The sequence below is a fragment of the Lithobates pipiens genome, unplaced genomic scaffold, assembly GCF_037356315.1.
Source record: "Lithobates pipiens isolate NorthernLeopardFrog02 unplaced genomic scaffold, aLitPip1_a1.2 Scaffold_19, whole genome shotgun sequence".
In the NCBI taxonomy this organism is placed as follows: Eukaryota; Metazoa; Chordata; class Amphibia; order Anura; family Ranidae; genus Lithobates; species Lithobates pipiens.
In genome coordinates this window covers 361,477,959-361,496,703 of record NW_027507764.1, presented here as the reverse complement: position 1 = coordinate 361,496,703, position 18,745 = coordinate 361,477,959, and the positions used below count along the sequence as shown (strand labels likewise).

At 46.0% G+C, this 18,745-nt stretch overlaps 1 protein-coding gene across 1 annotated transcript in view; it reads right to left on the bottom strand.

The window, feature by feature from the left end:
• Nucleotides 1–3,554, bottom strand: part of CAP2 (cyclase associated actin cytoskeleton regulatory protein 2) — a 225,345-nt gene extending 221,791 nt beyond the window's left edge. Inside the window, exon 1 of the mRNA XM_077492238.1 lies at nucleotides 3,214–3,554. The gene's annotated coding sequence lies outside the window, so the exon portion shown is untranslated. The remainder of the gene's footprint in view (nucleotides 1–3,213) is intronic.
• Nucleotides 3,555–18,745: the final 15,191 nt, after the last annotated feature.

The window sequence follows — 18,745 nt, the reverse complement described above, 5'->3', positions numbered from 1 at the left end:
CATTCATATCTAAAAACACAAGGGCATGTTGTCCCTCACCAAGGTATTCCATTAAGAGAATAATACATATAAATAGACAAATGTCATTCTCTAAATTTTTTATGTAAAATGTCTGAATATAGACACTAATACAGAGGGAATGGCTGGGCTTCTCCTCGGGAAGATACTAGCCAGGTTTCATTTTCATTTTGTGACCTGTAGTAAGAAAATGAAACGTGGAATCTTATTGGTTGGTATGGACAACGCCTACACACATCTTTTCTCATACATAAGAAATTTTCTGAAGTAGCCTGGACAAAATAGGCTGGAGAGGTTTATCTTCTTTCCTATCCTACCTAATATATAGGTTGAGCTGGCCAATTTTAAGAGTCATAAGTATGGAGCTGAGATATGCCGGAACCAAGCAACCAACAAATAAGTCGTTAGGACAATAAGCATGAATGGATTTACTGGTGAGAGTGGACAAATTTGGTGGCTTTTTAGTGCTTATACCTGCAATATTCATAGACTTTGTATTTTCTATGTTGATTTTGAAGTCCAAAGGAAAGCCACTAAAATGAGGCACTGAGGTATGATCAGAGTACATAAAATGTTGGACCCAGTTAATCACTAACAAGTATGTATCATTTTAAGCACCTTTAGTACATTGTCAATTTGCCAATAGGTAAAGGTAAAAGTCAAAAATCATTGCCTATCTCTCTGCTTTTTTGGTTGCAAGCATCAGTGTACCAGCCAGGTAACTAGCATCCTCAGAAGACCTCACTACTGGTAGCCTATGTACGTCTCTTAAAACAGGTTTCTTAGACCTATGAATGTACGTAAAGGTGCAATTTCCTGGGCAGGTGCATTGTCATTGCTCTACATCAGGGGCCTAATGCAGCCCTTTATCCAGTCCTTGAGGCATTTTTCCTGCCACTGACACCAACAATGTGACACTACTCCTTCCACTGACACCAACAATGGGGCATTATTCCTTCCAATGACACCAACAATGGAGCCCTATTCCTCCAACTGATACCAACAATGGGGCACTAGTCCTTCCGCTGACACAAATGATGAAGCATAATTCCTTCCATTGACAACAAAAATGGGGCACTATTCCTCCTAACGCCACCAACTATTTTTCCCCTAATACCGAAGATCTGGCATTATTTACACCCACTGCACCATCTGGCCCCCCTAAAGTCCTTTAGAAAGTTTTGAGGGCCCTGCTCTACATGCATTGACATGTGCCTTTAGAGTGTTTTTGAATTTAGCATTTGGAGTAGGGTAAACAGCCATTGATCAAGGCTTGTTAGTACCTGTTACCAACGCATCAAACCACGTTATAGTCATTCATAGGTATGATTGTGTGCAGAGGTGCATTTTTTTGGGCAGGTGTATTTTCCCACCTCGGTGTGAATTGATGTTCATCGTCAATGCATTTTTTTAAATTTAGAGCGGATTATGATTACAACCATTAATCAAAGCTTGTTAATACCTGCTGCCAATGCATCAAAACACATATTATAGCTATTTAGATATATGCGTGAGCGTAGAGGTGCGTTTTCTTGGGCAGGTGCTTTTCCTAACCTCAGTGTGCATTGATGTGTATCTTCAATCCATTTTTAAATTTAAAGTGGATGGGGCTAACGACCATTGACCAAAGCTTGTTATTATCAGTTGCCAATGCATCAAAACACCTGTTATAGCCATTTAGACATATGAGTGTTTTTTGGGCAGGTGCAATGATGTGCATCTCCAATGCTATTGACCAAGGCTTGTTATTACCTGTTGCCAACACATCAAAACGTGTTATATGCGTTTGAATGCTCTGCCACTCACGTCTAATGGTTTCCCAAGGCAAAAAAAAAAGAAGTATTTTTATAAAACACACTGCACTAGGATGTGGGAACAGACTCAACTCAAATAATCAAGACTCATGCATTTTAGCACTTTAGATCATGTGACGCGACATTATAAATGGACCGTAAATCTGAATTCTTTATATTATCTATGACATGGCAAACCAGAGGATGTCATAAGAAAAGTATAATTTTAGCCCTAATGTTCAGATCCCTATGAGGATAGCCAAGGCCAATGATGGTGAACCTTGGCACCCCAGATGTTTTGGAACTACATTTCCCATGACGCTCATACACGCTGCAGTATACTTGAGCATCATGGGAAATGTAGTTCCAAAACATCTGGAGTGTCAAGGTTCGCCATCACCGGCCTAGGCCTTGACCTTTCTAAGAATTCTTTTCTCTTCCCTTTAGGCTTTCTCTAAATGTGCTCACTTTGTTTAGCTCATGAAAGCACCAATACTTACAAAGAAAACGTAAATTACATTAACTCCCCGCTATAGATATCATACAATTTGTACAGAATCCAAAAGTGGTACATGACTGCGTACTGTCTAAGAATAATGGGTGATGCTGGTCACATGCTCTTCTCAAGGCTAAAATATAAACACCAGTAAATAGTGCAAACTGCATGAAATAAAACAGGTTATAAAATTAAACCACTATGACGTACATTGCAAGTACACGCATTTTCGCACGTTGTCATGCTGCGCACTTAGGGAAGCCCAATAGACTGCCCTACATGTGGCACGTGGAAGGAAGCTCGTGCACCCTTTTTGAGCTGCCATTAACAATGAATAGGACCACAGGCGTGATGCGCATTTTTTTGCACGGGTCACGAATAAACGCGCAATCTCATGGTTTTGTGCATGTTCATCCCCTACTATAGCGTGAACGCAGGCTGGCATTTGTTATCCACAAACACAAAATAACAAAGAAAACATCAAAGTAAACAAATCCAACTTTTTCAAATGTATACGTAGTGCTATCAGCAAGAGAGGTTATCACAGATCCAGCAATCATTATCCTCAGGGCGTAAAAAAAACAATTCCCCTTTTACCCAGGCACCTACATAATTCCTCATAAACTACAAATCAAACTGCAATGTGGATTTCAAGAAGGCCTTGGCAGCAAGAAAAAAAAAAAAGGGAGGGGGCGGGAGGGGAGGGAGCCAGTGGTCACGCTTGATGACTTGAACCTTAATGCTGTCTATCAGAGGCGGTAATAGGAACTGTCACTTGTATTGACCCTAAACATTAAAATCACCCAGTGTGCCCACAAGATCAAAGTCCCCATACACCCCCCTATCCCTGATGATGCCAGGGATTGCACCAGATCCCCTCCACAGTCACACCACACATCATATTACCTGTTTTCTAAAGGCTGGGCTGATGCAGATCTGTTGTAAGCCAGTATTAGCAATGGCAAAGGAATAGCACAGATGCAGGAGAGATGGAGGAGGCACATAAACACAGGCTGCGGTTCAATCCCTGTGTGTGTCAGTCATGAAGCAGAGAGATGGCTGTGCTTTCCGGCATCTCCAAATAAAGACAAGTGTTGTGGGGGCTGCAGGCAGGGCAGAAGGGGTGGGGAGAAGGAGGACAGGGATGGAGAGATGGACACAGAGCAAGCTGCTGCCTCTCCACCATGTATGTGCAGTGCAGTCAGCACCAAGCAGATGGGGAGGAAAGGCTTGTTCACTGTGACAGCTCAGAGACAACTGCAAGAACTGCATTCTGCCTTCAAATCACTTGGCTTCCTGTGTGCGAAAAGCACGAGTGAGCATACACCAACCATTTCAGATCCCTTTTCTTTTTTTTGTTCTCTTATTCAGTGGAAAAATAAGATGGTTAAGCTGGCCAAACATTATAAAATTCCCTTTAGATTTACCTTCAACGATGCATTGCAAGGGCCTTCCTCATTGCATACAATTTGAAAGCGTTTAAGTTTGACCTCATATTATATGGTTTTGATAAATCTAAAAGAAAATTGTACAAGAAAATGGTATAATGTATGACCAGCCTTAAAGTAAAAAAAAAAAAAAACAATAGATAACTATGATACAGCACCAGAAGGATTTTGTGTGCATTCACCCCCTGCACATTTGTGTTATGACTAGGGCTGCGGATATTAATGATTAATTCCTCGATTAATCGTTAATTTTTTTGATCGATCAAGATTCTTTTGATCGGTACTCATCTGCCCCGGGGCTTCTGGGTCTTCAGGGAGTTCGGTCGGAGATCCGGTGACGTCACAGACATCAACGTCACCAGACTCCTCCCCTTTCCCCAAGTGCCCCCGTCTGCTAACGAAGGGAAGGGGGGAGGAGTCCGGTGACGTCGATGTCCGTGACGTCACCGGACAGCCTGGACAGTGATGGTAAATATGGATGTGGTTAACTGGGATCATTCAGTGAGCTAAGTGTAGGCAAATTTGATAACCTCTGTTTTTAACATTGTTGTCCTTAGAGGCTGATAAGCTGTGATATTTTTGCTATGTGAATCAGCCCTGGTGGAATAACTTGTGGATCTGGCTGTTTATCGTCTCTATGGACTGCTATCTCATCTCTCTAATTGCCTTCAGATTTATTATTATTTGTCATGTTGTTATTACAGGCGTACTCTACTTTTAAGTACACAATGGGGTTTATTTACTAAAACTGGAAAGTTACGTTTTATTACCAAAGCTTAATTGAACAAGCTGGGGTTAGAAGCTCATTGGTTTCTATGCAGAAGTGATCCTGATTTTGCACTTTCCAGCTTTAGTAAATTAACCCCATTGTGTACTTAAAAGTGGGGTATGCCTGTATTTATTTTATTAACTGTTTTTGCGCTGCACTTATAGCCATCTTTACCATTGCTATTTGAATTCTGTGAAAATTCTTTAGTGTCCAGCTTGCATAAGGGGGGTGTATTTTAGTTTAATAAAAAAAAAAAATTACTTACATCAGTGCTACAGTTTGAATATAAAATGTATTTGTGTGAACTGTGAAGTTAAGTCATGAATTGTGGAAACTAACTAGTGTCGAGTGATTGTATATAGTGTATACCACATTTACCTCTGACTAATGCAGAGTTGCAATGCAAGGAGATCAGCTAAAAGTAGTTTGATCTGTAGGTGCATTATAATTGATCGAAATTAGTCGATTAATCGATTAAAAAAAACGATTAATCGAACAAGAAAATTTTGATCAGTAACGGCCCTAGTTATGACAGGTGGAAAACATCAGCATTATCTTAAAGCCAATCTTCAGGAATGACCTGTTTTGCATGGTTACAGTAGTCTATCTTGGCACAATGTAAATATGCATATCTTATAGCTAAAGCAGTATTAAACCCAAAACCAAAAATGTATTATATTGCACCTTACCAATCATTAGATGTGGTGGTTGTGTTCATTTTCTTTATTTTTTTAGGCTTTTTTCCTCCTTTGTTTTCACCTGGCGATCTGGCCAGTAACAAACCACCTGTATTAGGCCCCATACACACTATTAGATTTTCTGCAGATTTTTGTCTTCAGATTTACCAAAACCATGTAGTGCAAGGGCCTGCCTTATTGCATACAAATTGAAACTCTTAAGCTTTGACCTCATAGTAGATAGTTTTGGTAAATTTGAAGACAAAAATCTGCAGAAAATCAAATAGTGTGTATGGGGTCTACGAGTCTACTCTGGAGCAATGAGCAGAGAATGCACAACAGTCACAGCAGCATTGTCATTCTGGGGGGAGGGGAGCGTTAAAGTGTTACTAAACCTGTTCGATTGTAAGCTCTGGTGAGCAGGGCCCTCTGATTCCTCTTGTACCAAATTGTATTGTAACTGTAATGTCTGCCTTCATTTTGTAAAGCGCTGCGCAAACTGATGATGCTATATAAATCCTGTATAATAATAATAATAACCCACAACTAAAAATCAGCCTGTACAGTATATTAGAAAAGTGAGTACACCCCTCACATTTTTTGGAAATATTTTATTATATCTTTTCATGTGAAAACACTGAAGAAATGACACTTTGCTACAATGTAAAGTAGTGAGTGTTAGTGATGGCCGAACGGTTCGCCCGGCGGTCGTTTCGCGGCGAATTTCCGACTTTCGCCGTCCGCGGGTTCGAACGCCTTTTTCCGTCGTTCGCCCCGGCGGACTTACGTGTTTAATGTATACAAGAACTTTAACCTTTCGTGACACGTTTATCATGTGTTACAGGACAACCAATTGAGACATGACAGCTCATGGACACTTGGACATTCCCCCTAACCTATAAATACACCCGATCCGGTGGCCATTTTACATTCTTTCTTCTGTCACTGTAGGGAAAGGATCCTGTGTGGAGTAGGGACAGAGAAAACGCTAGCTATTTGGTACACAAAAGTTCTTTTCAGGACTGGTATAGGTGTTAGGTCAGCAGCCTGAGTTTCTTTTGTCAGTTTAGATAAAGGGACAGAGCGCTGTATGCTGCTATTTTAGGGACAGCTCAGCCAGATTAGTCTTTCTTCATCATCATCATCATCATCATCATTAGCTGTTACTATCAGGTCCACAAAAGAGCTGTTCCAGCTAATCGTTCCAGCCTACTCTTTTTTGCCAATTTGTATAGGGACAGGCAGGAAGCAGTGTGTCAGGCAGTGAGGATAATTTTAAAGACTTGCTGTTACTATTAGTTCCACAAAGGTTCTTTTCAGGACTGGTATCAGTGGTACGGTAATAGGCTTGTACACGTATAATATTCTTTCTTCCAAATATAGAAAGAATATTATACTTGACTGCTGCCCTTCTGCTGCAGTCTGCTAATCATTCACAACTCACTTGTTCCACAAAGCTCTTTATCAGGACTGGTAACTTGGTCTGTCTAGGGTGCTACGGTACATAGGCTTGGGTGCGGTACAGTCTGCTGTTCTGTAAGGACCGCTATCGGTCCACAATACATAGGGTTGCCGTGCACTACTGCTGACCGCTGCCCTATACTGCAGCAGTCCTTCAGCGGTATAGGGACTGACGCACAGTCTGCTAAACACTAATACACAACCTGCTTGGTCCACAAAAGTTCTTATAAGGACTGGTAACTTGGTATAGGGTGCTACGGTACATAGGCCTGAGTGCAGTACAGTCTGCTGTTCTGTAAGGACCGCTATCGGTCCACAATACATAGGGTTGCCGTGCACTACTGCTGACCGCTGCCCTATACTGCAGCAGTCCTTCATTGGTATAGGGACTGACGTACAGTCTGCTAATCACTAACACACAACCTGCTTGGTCCACAAAAGTTCTTATAAGGACTGGTAACTTGGTATAGGGTGCTACGGTACATAGGCCTGAGTGCAGTACAGTCTGCTGTTCTGTAAGGACCGCTATCGGTCCACAATACATAGGGTTGCCGTGCACTACTGCTGACCGCTGCCCTATACTGCAGCAGTCCTTCATTGGTATAGGGACTGACGTACAGTCTGCTAATCACTAACACACAACCTGCTTGGTCCACAAAAGTTCTTATAAGGACTGGTAACTTGGTATAGGGTGCTACGGTACATAGGCCTGAGTGCGTTACAGTCTGCTGTTCTGTAAGGACCGCTATCGGTCCACAATACATAGGGTTGCCGTGCACTACTGCTGACCGCTGCCCTATACTGCAGCAGTCCTTCAGCGGTATAGGGACTGACGCACAGTCTGCTAAACACTAACACACAACCTGCTTGGTCCACAAAAGTTCTTATAAGGACTGGTAACTTGGTATAGGGTGCTACGGTACATAGGCCTGAGTGCGTTACAGTCTGCTGTTCTGTAAGGACCGCTATCGGTCCACAATACATAGGGTTGCCGTGCACTACTGCTGACCGCTGCCCTATACTGCAGCAGTCCTTCAGCGGTATAGGGACTGACGTACAGTCTGCTAAACACTAATACACAACCTGCTTGGTCCACAAAAGTTCTTATAAGGACTGGTAACTTGGTATAGGGTGCTACGGTACATAGGCTTGAGTGCGGTACAGTCTGCTGTTCTGTAAGGACCGCTATCGGTCCACAATAGATAGGGTTGACGTGCACCACTGCTGACCGCTCACCTATACTGCAGCAGTCCTTCAGCGGTATAGGGACTGACGTACAGTCTGCTAATCACTAACACACAACCTGCTTGTTCCACAAAAGTTCTTATAAGGACTGGTAACTTGGTATAGGGTGCTACGGTACATAGGCCTGAGTGCGTTACAGTCTGCTGTTCTGTAAGGACCGCTATCGGTCCACAATACATAGGGTTGCCGTGCACTACTGCTGACCGCTGCCCTATACTGCAGCAGTCCTTCATTGGTATAGGGACTGACGTACAGTCTGCTAATCACTAACACACAACCTGCTTGGTCCACAAAAGTTCTTATAAGGACTGGTAACTTGGTATAGGGTGCTACGGTACATAGGCCTGAGTGCGTTACAGTCTGCTGTTCTGTAAGGACCGCTATCGGTCCACAATACATAGGGTTGCCGTGCACTACTGCTGACCGCTGCCCTATACTGCAGCAGTCCTTCAGCGGTATAGGGACTGACGTACAGTCTGCTAAACACTAATACACAACCTGCTTGGTCCACAAAAGTTCTTATAAGGACTGGTAACTTGGTATAGGGTGCTACGGTACATAGGCTTGAGTGCGGTACAGTCTGCTGTTCTGTAAGGACCGCTATCGGTCCACAATAGATAGGGTTGACGTGCACCACTGCTGACCGCTCACCTATACTGCAGCAGTCCTTCAGCGGTATAGGGACTGACGTACAGTCTGCTAATCACTAACACACAACCTGCTTGTTCCACAAAAGTTCTTATAAGGACTGGTAACTTGGTATAGGGTGCTACGGTACATAGGCCTGAGTGCGTTACAGTCTGCTGTTCTGTAAGGACCGCTATCGGTCCACAATACATAGGGTTGCCGTGCACTACTGCTGACCGCTGCCCTATACTGCAGCAGTCCTTCATTGGTATAGGGACTGACGTACAGTCTGCTAATCACTAACACACAACCTGCTTGGTCCACAAAAGTTCTTATAAGGACTGGTAACTTGGTATAGGGTGCTACGGTACATAGGCCTGAGTGCGTTACAGTCTGCTGTTCTGTAAGGACCGCTATCGGTCCACAATACATAGGGTTGCCGTGCACTACTGCTGACCGCTGCCCTATACTGCAGCAGTCCTTCAGCGGTATAGGGACTGACGTACAGTCTGCTAAACACTAATACACAACCTGCTTGGTCCACAAAAGTTCTTATAAGGACTGGTAACTTGGTATAGGGTGCTACGGTACATAGGCTTGAGTGCGGTACAGTCTGCTGTTCTGTAAGGACCGCTATCGGTCCACAATAGATAGGGTTGACGTGCACCACTGCTGACCGCTCACCTATACTGCAGCAGTCCTTCAGCGGTATAGGGACTGACGTACAGTCTGCTAATCACTAACACACAACCTGCTTGTTCCACAAAAGTTCTTATAAGGACTGGTAACTTGGTATAGGGTGCTACGGTACATAGGCTTGAGTGCGGTACAGTCTGCTGTTCTGTAAGGACCGCTATCGGTCCACAATAGATAGGGTTGACGTGCACCACTGCTGACCGCTGCCCTATACTGCAGCAGTCCTTCAGCGGTATAGGGACTGACGTACAGTCTGCTAAACACTAATACACAACCTGCTTGGTCCACAAAAGTTCTTATAAGGACTGGTAACTTGGTATAGGGTGCTACGGTACATAGGCCTGAGTGCGTTACAGTCTGCTGTTCTGTAAGGACCGCTATCGGTCCACAATACATAGGGTTGCCGTGCACTACTGCTGACCGCTGCCCTATACTGCAGCAGTCCTTCAGCGGTATAGGGACTGACGTACAGTCTGCTAAACACTAATACACAACCTGCTTGGTCCACAAAAGTTCTTATAAGGACTGGTAACTTGGTATAGGGTGCTACGGTACATAGGCTTGAGTGCGGTACAGTCTGCTGTTCTGTAAGGACCGCTATCGGTCCACAATAGATAGGGTTGACGTGCACCACTGCTGACCGCTCACCTATACTGCAGCAGTCCTTCAGCGGTATAGGGACTGACGTACAGTCTGCTAATCACTAACACACAACCTGCTTGTTCCACAAAAGTTCTTATAAGGACTGGTAACTTGGTATAGGGTGCTACGGTACATAGGCTTGAGTGCGGTACAGTCTGCTGTTCTGTAAGGACCGCTATCGGTCCACAATAGATAGGGTTGACGTGCACCACTGCTGACCGCTGCCCTATACTGCAGCAGTCCTTCAGCGGTATAGGGACTGACGTACAGTCTGCTAAACACTAATACACAACCTGCTTGGTCCACAAAAGTTCTTATAAGGACTGGTAACTTGGTATAGGGTGCTACGGTACATAGGCTTGAGTGCGGTACAGTCTGCTGTTCTGTAAGGACCGCTATAGGTCCACAATAGATAGGGTTGACGTGCACCACTGCTGACCGCTCACCTATACTGCAGCAGTCCTTCAGCGGTATAGGGACTAAGAGTTTTGTCACAGGGTCATTTAAAAAATGACATGCAGAGGAAGAGGCAGGCCCTTCCGCAGGGGTGGTAGGGGTAGGGCAGGAGCAACAGGCTTGAGCCAAAGTGGGAAGTTGCAGAAGGTGCGTTCAATTACTTTAAAGGATGCACCAGACTTGGTTGAGTGGCTCGCTCAGCCTTACTCTTCTGCACCCTCCTCATCCTCTCGATCTGCACCCTCTTCTTCACTCTCTGCTATGTGCACCCCCAAAGACACTACCACCAACAACACGACCACCACCACCACCACCACATACCTTCCGCTTGAGTCACTGGAATTATTTTCCGATCCATATCAAGAGGACATTTCTGATGCGCAGCCACTCTTGGTATTGGATCAGGAAGAGGAGGTAGCAACAAGCGCTACTCAGCAGTCTGACGCCAGTACCCAGATCAGCCCAAGGAGGAGGTTGGTCCCCGGTGTTGCTGCCTACTCTACTTATAGCGGTGGGGAAGGTGACGTTGATGATGACGTGTCTAGTGATGTCACGTGGGTGCCCACAAGAGAGGAAGAGGAGGGGAGTTCAGAGGGAGATATGGACCAGCAGATAGGGAGGAGAAGCAGCAATGACTTACATTGCACAGCAGGGACAAAGCAGACTGCAAATGTATCAGGAGCGAGTCATCGACCATGTACGGTCACATCTGGCGCTCCCAGGACACCGGCACATGGCTCCGCAGTGTGGGCTTTTTTTAACGTGTCCGCTGCTGACAATAGCGTTGCCATCTGCAATCTTTGCAGTCAACGCGTTAGTCGCGGTAAGCCCAATACTCACCTAGGGACGACCGCCTTAAGAAGGCACATGAGCAGCCATCACCGAGCCCAGTGGGAGCAACGGAACACACAAAGCCACACTGCAGGCTCTCACCGTCCAGCCTCGTCTTCTACTTCTCCTTCTCCTCTCTCCTCACAATTGTCCTCCACTCCACCTTCCATCACGCCAAGCTCACATTTTTCTGCAAAAAGGCAGGCTTCCGTGGGCCTAATGTTTGAGCGTAAAAAAATGATGACGCCGGATAACCCTCTTGCCCAACGGTTGGCGGCTGGCTTGTCAGAACTCATAGCCCGCCAACTACTGCCATATAAACTGGTGGACTCGGAGGCCTTTCGCAAATTTGTGGCCATTGGAACACCACAATGGAAGGTCCCAGGAAGGAAGTATTTCTCAGAGAAGGGCATCCCAGAGCTATATGGCCATGTTCAGCGGCAAGTGAATGTATCTCTGGCACACAGTGTCGGTGCCAAGATACATCTGACCACAGACACGTGGTCTAGCAAACACGGGCAGGGAAGGTATATCAGTTTTACTGCCCACTGGGTGAACCTTCTGACGGCCGTCAAGCATGTAACCCGTGGCACCCGTGTAGATTTGGTTTTACCGCCACGGATTGCATGCAGGCCTGACTCTTCTTCTCCTCCTCCTACTCCATCCTCCTCCCTCTCCTCCTCAGCTGCCTCCTCCTTTTCCGCTGCTAGCGTCTCTTCCACTGCACCGCCCAAGCTCCCCAGAACCTATTCCACATGCCAGGTGAGACGTTGCCATGCCGTGCTGCGTCTGTTGTGCCTGGAAGCAAAGAGCCACACTGGCCCGGCACTCCTTTCAGCTTTGCGTTCACAGGCAGATGAGTGGCTAACACCGCTCAATTTGACAGTTGGTAAAGTGGTGTGTGACAACGGTGCCAATCTGCTTAGCGCATTGAAACAGGGCAAAATCACGCACGTGCCGTGCATGGCACACGTCTTAAACTTGGTCGTGCAGCGATTCCTTGTCAAATACCCTGGGGTCCAGGACATCTTGCGGCAGGCAAGGAAAATCTCGGCCCATTTCAGAAGATCTTACACGGCCATGGCTCGCCTTGCTGACATTCAGCGGCGACACCATCTGCCGGTCAGACGTCTTATTTGCGATTGCCCGACGCGATGGAACTCAACCTTCTATATGCTTGATAGGCTGCTCCAGCAGAAACGTGCAGTTAACGTCTACCTGTATGAACTCTGCGAAAGAAACGGTTCTGGGGAGCTGGGTTTTTTTTCACCGCGCCAGTGGCTGCTCATGCGCGACACATGCAGACTTCTGCGGCCATTTGAGGAGATCACCAAACTGGTCAGTCGCAGCCATGGCGCCATCAGTGACATGGTACCTTATGCCTTCTTTCTGGAGCGTGCATTGCGTCGTGTCATTGATCAGGCTGTGGAGGAGCAGGAGCGGGAAGATGAGGAAGTCGCAATGCTGGATGAATTCCCAGGGGGGGCTACTCTATCTGAGACAAGTCAACAACAGGAGTCTGATGAGGAGTCAGAGGAGGATGGTGCCGGGGCGGATGAGCAGGAGCAAGAAGAGCATGCTTTAAACCTTTCTGGGATCCCTGTTGTGCGAGGATGGGGAGAGGAGAATGAAGAGGACGACATTATCCTGGATGATGAGCAGGAGCCAGGCCACCACACCGCTTCCACTTTAGTGCAAATGGGGGCCTTCATGCTCCAGTGTTTTAATAGGGACCCCCGTATAAAAAGCATGAGGGTCAAGGACCAGTACTGGGTGGCAACGTACTTAGACCCCCGGTACAAACACAAAATGGCGGAAATGTTACCGCCGTCGCAGAGGGCTGTCAGAATGCAGCACTTCCAGGCCTTGCTTCGAGAAATGCTGCATTCTGCTTTTGCGTGCGCTGGCAGAGGAGCAATTCCCACTCCCAGAGAAGGATTTGCGGGTACCAATCCAACAGCGCCTGCAAGAAGAGGCCGGTTTGAAGATGTGTTGGTGACTTCGGATATGAGGTCATTCTTTCAGCCGACCCATCGACAGGTGTCATCCGGATCCAGCATCAGGGAACGCCTAGACCGTCAGGTGTCCGACTACATTGGGTTAACGGCCGATGTGGACGCTCTGAGGAGTGATGAACCCCTAGACTACTGGGTGGGCAGGCTTGACCTCTGGCCAGAGCTTGCCCAATTTGCAATCGAACTGTTGGCTTGCCCCTCATCCAGTGTCCTGTCCGAAAGGACGTTCAGCGCAGCAGGGGGGATTGTGACCGATAAGCGTACTCGCCTAGCTCACCACAGTGTTAACTACCTCACATTTCTAAAAATGAATGAGGCATGGATCTCGGAGGAATTCAACACATGTGATCAGTAGACCATGTATATGTCTATAAACAATTTTTGGAATCAAGCACACAGACCTTCTTAATTCATTTGGCTCACTTCCCTGACCCAAAAAAGCACACCGTACTATATGCCCCTACCCTCCTCTTTGAAGAGGTTGAGCGGTGTCATATTTCTACTGGGGCTGCTTATTATGAGGGGTTCCCACCATCCCTGTGCTGTGCTGACTTCCTCCTGGGTGTTCTTATTATGAGGGGCTCCCACCATCCCTGTGCTGTGCTGACTTCCTCCTGGGGGTTCTTATTATGAGGGGATCACACCATCCCTGTGCTGTGCTGACTTCCTCCTGGGGCTGCTTACGGTGCTGCTGTCAGCGCTGTATGTCACGGAGCTGCTGTCAGCGCTGTATGTCACGGAGCTGCTGTCAGCGCTGTATGTCACGGAGCTGCTGTCAGCGCTGTATGTCACGGAGCTGCTGTCAGCGCTGTATGTCACGGAGCTGCTGTCAGCGCTGTATGTCACGGAGCTGCTGTCAGCGCTGTATGTCACGGAGCTGCTGTCAGCGCTGTATGTCACGGAGCTGCTGTCAGCGCTGTATGTCACGGAGCTGCTGTCAGCGCTGTATGTCACGGAGCTGCTGTCAGCGCTGTATGTCACGGAGCTGCTGTCAGCGCTGTATGTCACGGAGCTGCTGTCAGCGCTGTATGTCACGGTGCTGCTGTCAGCGCTGTATGTCACGGAGCTGCTGTCAGCGCTGTATGTCACGGAGCTGCTGTCAGTGCTGTATGTCACGGAGCTGCTGTCAGCGCTGTATGTCACGGAGCTGCTGTCAGCGCTGTATGTCACGGAGCTGCTGTCAGCGCTGTATGTCACGGTGCTGCTGTCAGCGCTGTATGTCACGGAGCTGCTGTCAGCGCTGTATGTCACGGAGCTGCTGTCAGCGCTGTATGTCACGGAGCTGCTGTCAGCGCTGTATGTCACGGAGCTGCTGTCAGCGCTGTATGTCACGGAGCTGCTGTCAGCGCTGTATGTCACGGTGCTGATGTCAGTGCTCTGTATTACGGTGCTGCTGTCAGTGCTCTGTATCTCCTGCACCCTCTTGTTTGCCTACCCTGGTCCCTGACCTTCCCTCTCCTCCATTGCCTTCATTAGCTCCATAGTCCTGAATTGTCAGAACAATTTCCCAAATAAAAAAAAAATGCTTGTAGTTATCGATCCCAAATTCACCTCATACATGTATTATGCTATTGTCCAGGTGGTGGGACTACGTGCTACCCCCTAATAATTACCCCGTGGCCGCAAATTCGACCTAAAGGTTTGCGAAATTCGCCTCCCATTGAAGTCAATGGAGCCCGCGGCGAACGGTCGTTTTCGCGAACGTTTGTGTCCGTTCGCGTTTCGCGTTCGCGAAACGTCCCGTCGGAAGTTCGTCCATCACTAGTGAGTGTACAACTTGTATAACAGTGTAAATGTGCTGTCCCCTCAAAGTAACTCAACACACAGCCATTAATGTTTAAACCGCTGGCAACAAAAATGAGTACACCCCTAAGTGAAAATGTCCAAACTTGGCCCAAGTAGCCATCTTTCCTCCCTGGTGTGCCAGGTTCCACTCAGAAAATGCCTCGCTGTGGTCGACCAAAGAAGTTGAGTGCACGTGCTCAGCGTCATATCCAAAGATTGTCTTTGAGAAATAGACATACAAGTTCTGCCAGCATTGCTGCAGAGCTTGAAGGGGTGGGGGTCAGCCTGTCAGTACTCAGACCATACAGCGCACACTGCACCAAACTGGTCTGCATGACTGTCATCCCAGAAGGAATCCTCTTCTAAAGATGATGCACAAGAAAGCCCGCAAACAGTTTGCTGAAGACAAGCAGACTAAGGATATGGATCACTGGAACCATGTCCTGTGGTCTGATGAGACCAAGATAAACGTATTTGGTTCAGATGGTGGCAAGCATGTGTGGCGGAACCAGGTGAGGAGTATAAAGACAAGTGTGTCTTGCCTACAGTCAAGCATGGTGGTGGGAGTGTCATGGTCTGGGGCTGCATGAGTGCTGCTGGCACTGGGGAGCTACAGTTCATTGAGGGAACCATGGATGCTAACATGTACTATGATATACTGAAGCACAGCATGATCCTCTCCCTTTGGAGCCTGGGCCACAGGGCAGTATTCCAACATAACAACCCCAAACACCCCTGCAAGATGACCACTGCCTTGCTAAAGAAGCTGAGGGTAAAGGTAATGGACTGGTCAAGCATGTCTCCAGACATAAACCCTATTGAGCATCTGTGGGGCATCCTCGAACGGAAGGTGGAGAAGCGCAAAGTCTCATCATGGAAGAGTGGAAGAAGAGTTATATTGGTGCAAGTGTCCATATAAAGTGCCACATCAAAATTGGCTAGACAGAAGAAAGTTCCCCTTAGTGGACTTTTAAGGCACTGACATAATTTGTAGAAAAAAAAAACATATTTTGATAAACATAATAAACACAATAAAAACATAATATATTGGAATGGTTACAATAGCTGTATGCTATATACAAGATCACCACAATGATTGACTGAATGATTCTCATAATTCACCTAACACATTTCAGAGTATCTATGTCTCCTTCTTCAGGGATATTTATAAGAATATCAATCATATATCTAAAGTATAGTAATAGCATAGTCCAGATACAAGATATACAGTAAACAGTGTTTTTTATGCATATAACATATCTTGAAATAATAATGAATAGTGTATAATATATATATATATATATATATATATATATATATATATATATATTATATATATATATATATATATACATATATATATATATATACACACACACACACACTATATATATATTAAAATAAATATCCCTGAAGAAAGAGACATAAATACTCTGAAACGCGTTGGGAGAATTACGAGAATCTTTCAGTCAATCATTGTGGTGATCTTGTATCTAGCATACAGCTATTGTAACCATTCCAATATATTCGGTTTTTATTGTGTTTATTATGTTTCATAAAATATGTTTTTTCTACAAATTATGTCAGTGCCTTAAAAGTCCACTTAGGGGATCTTTCTTCTGTCTATGGAGGAGTGGAACAGGATTCCAGTGGCAACCTGTGAATCTTTGTGAACTCCATGCCCAAGAGGTTTAAAGAAGTGCTGGAAAATAATGGTGGCCACACAAAATATTGAAACTTTGGGCCCAATTTGGACATTTTCATTTAGGGGTGTACCCAGTTTTGCTGCCAGTGGTTTAAACATTAATGGATGTATGTTGAGTTATTTTGAGGGGACGGCAAATTGACACTGTTATACAAGCTGTACACTCACTATTGTAGCAAAGTGTCTTTTCTTCAGTGTTGTCACATGAAAAGATATAATAAAATAAAGGTTCAACATGTTGTGTGGCCACCATTCTTTTCCAGCACTACTTTAAACCTCTTGGCATGGAGTTCACAGAGCTTCACAGGTTGCCACTGGAGTCCTCTTCCACTCCTCCATGATGAGATCACAGAGCTGGTAGATGTTAGAGACTTTGCGCTCCCCACCCTCCGTTTGAGGATGCCCAACAGATGCTCAATATGGTTTAGGTCTGGAGACATGCTTGGCCAGTCCATTACCTTTACCTTCAGCTTCTTTCTTGGAGGTGTGTTTGGGGTCGTTATGTTGGAATAATGCCCTGTGGCCCAGTCTTCGATGGCAGGGGATCATGCTCTGCTTCAGTATGTCACAGTACATGTTGGCATTCATGGTTCCCTCAATGAACTGTAGCTCCCCAGTGCTGGCAGCACTCATACAGCACCAGACCATGACACTCCCACCACCATGCTTGATTGTAGGCAAGACACACTTGTCTTTGTACACACTTGTCTTTGTACAAGCTTGTGCATCATCTTTAGAAGAGGGCTCCTTCTAGGACGACAGCCATGCAAATCAATTTGATGCAGCGTGCGGCATATGGTCTGAGCATGGACAGGCTGACTCCGCACCCCTTCAAGCTCTGTAGCAATGCTGGCAGCACTCATGTGCCTATTTCTCAAAGACAATCTCTGGATATGACTCTGAGCACGTGCACTCAACTTCTTTGGTCAACCATGGCGAGGCCTTTTCTGAGTGGAACCTGGGACACCAGGGAGGGAAAATGGCTAACTGGGCCCAATTTGGACATTTTCACTTAAGGGTGTACTCACTTTTGTTGCCAGTGGTTTAGACATTAATGGCTGTGTGTTGGGTTATTTTGAGGGGGAAGCAAATTTACACTGTTATACAAGCTGTACACTCACTACTTTACATTGTAGCAAAGTGTAATTTCTTCAGTGTTGTCACATGAAAAGATATAATAAAATATTTACAAAAATGTGAGGGGTGTACTCACTTTTGTGAGATACTGTATATGTAGTAAAGCGTGCTTGTTATACTCACTATGGAACCTAAGGGGTTCATCCTCTGCATTGTGTAAAAAGGCTTGATCCTGTTTGATCCTGTCTTCTTTGACCCCCCCTTTCTTCCACTGTTCCCAAACCATTCCTGATTGAACAGAGGCTAGGGGACAAGCTGCACATGCTCAGTTTGGTGTGCATTTCTAGAGAGTTTTTATTTTCTTAGGAGAGTGCATGGGATCAGCAGAGGGCCCATCAGCATTGTCCAGACAGAGGGTTAGGCCGCGTACACACGCGGGGACTGTTCGCCCAACTTTGTCCGCTGAACAGTGTTTCGGCGGACAGTCCGCTCGTGTGTGGGCTTTCAGCGGACAGTTTCAGCGAACAGTCCGCTGAACAAGGTTTTTCGGAAATTCCGAAAAACTGTCCGCTGAAACTTTGTTTCAGCGAACAGTCCCCTCGTGTGTAGGCTTGTTCGTCAAACTAAGTTCCGCGCATGCTCAGAAAGGATTTACACGCCGAAAGTTATAATGCAGTGTATAGGACGTCGTATTTTTCGTCCCGTCGTACGTGCCGTTCACGTCATCGCGCACGGTTTCAGCAAACTGTTCGTTCGTCGTGTGTGGCCATGTCCGTCCATGCTAATTTTGAGCGGACTGTTTGCTGAAACTGTTTGACGGACAAAGTTGGGCGAACAGTCCCCACGTGTGTACGCGGCCTCAGGAGTCCTGCAGCCTGATTGGACAGTCAGTGCAGGATGAAAACTCCTTCCACAAGCTTTAACCAGACACTGATAAAAGTCACAAAACCGTTCTAACTGCTGAAGAAAAATTTATTCAGCCATTTATATTTACTAAAACTATT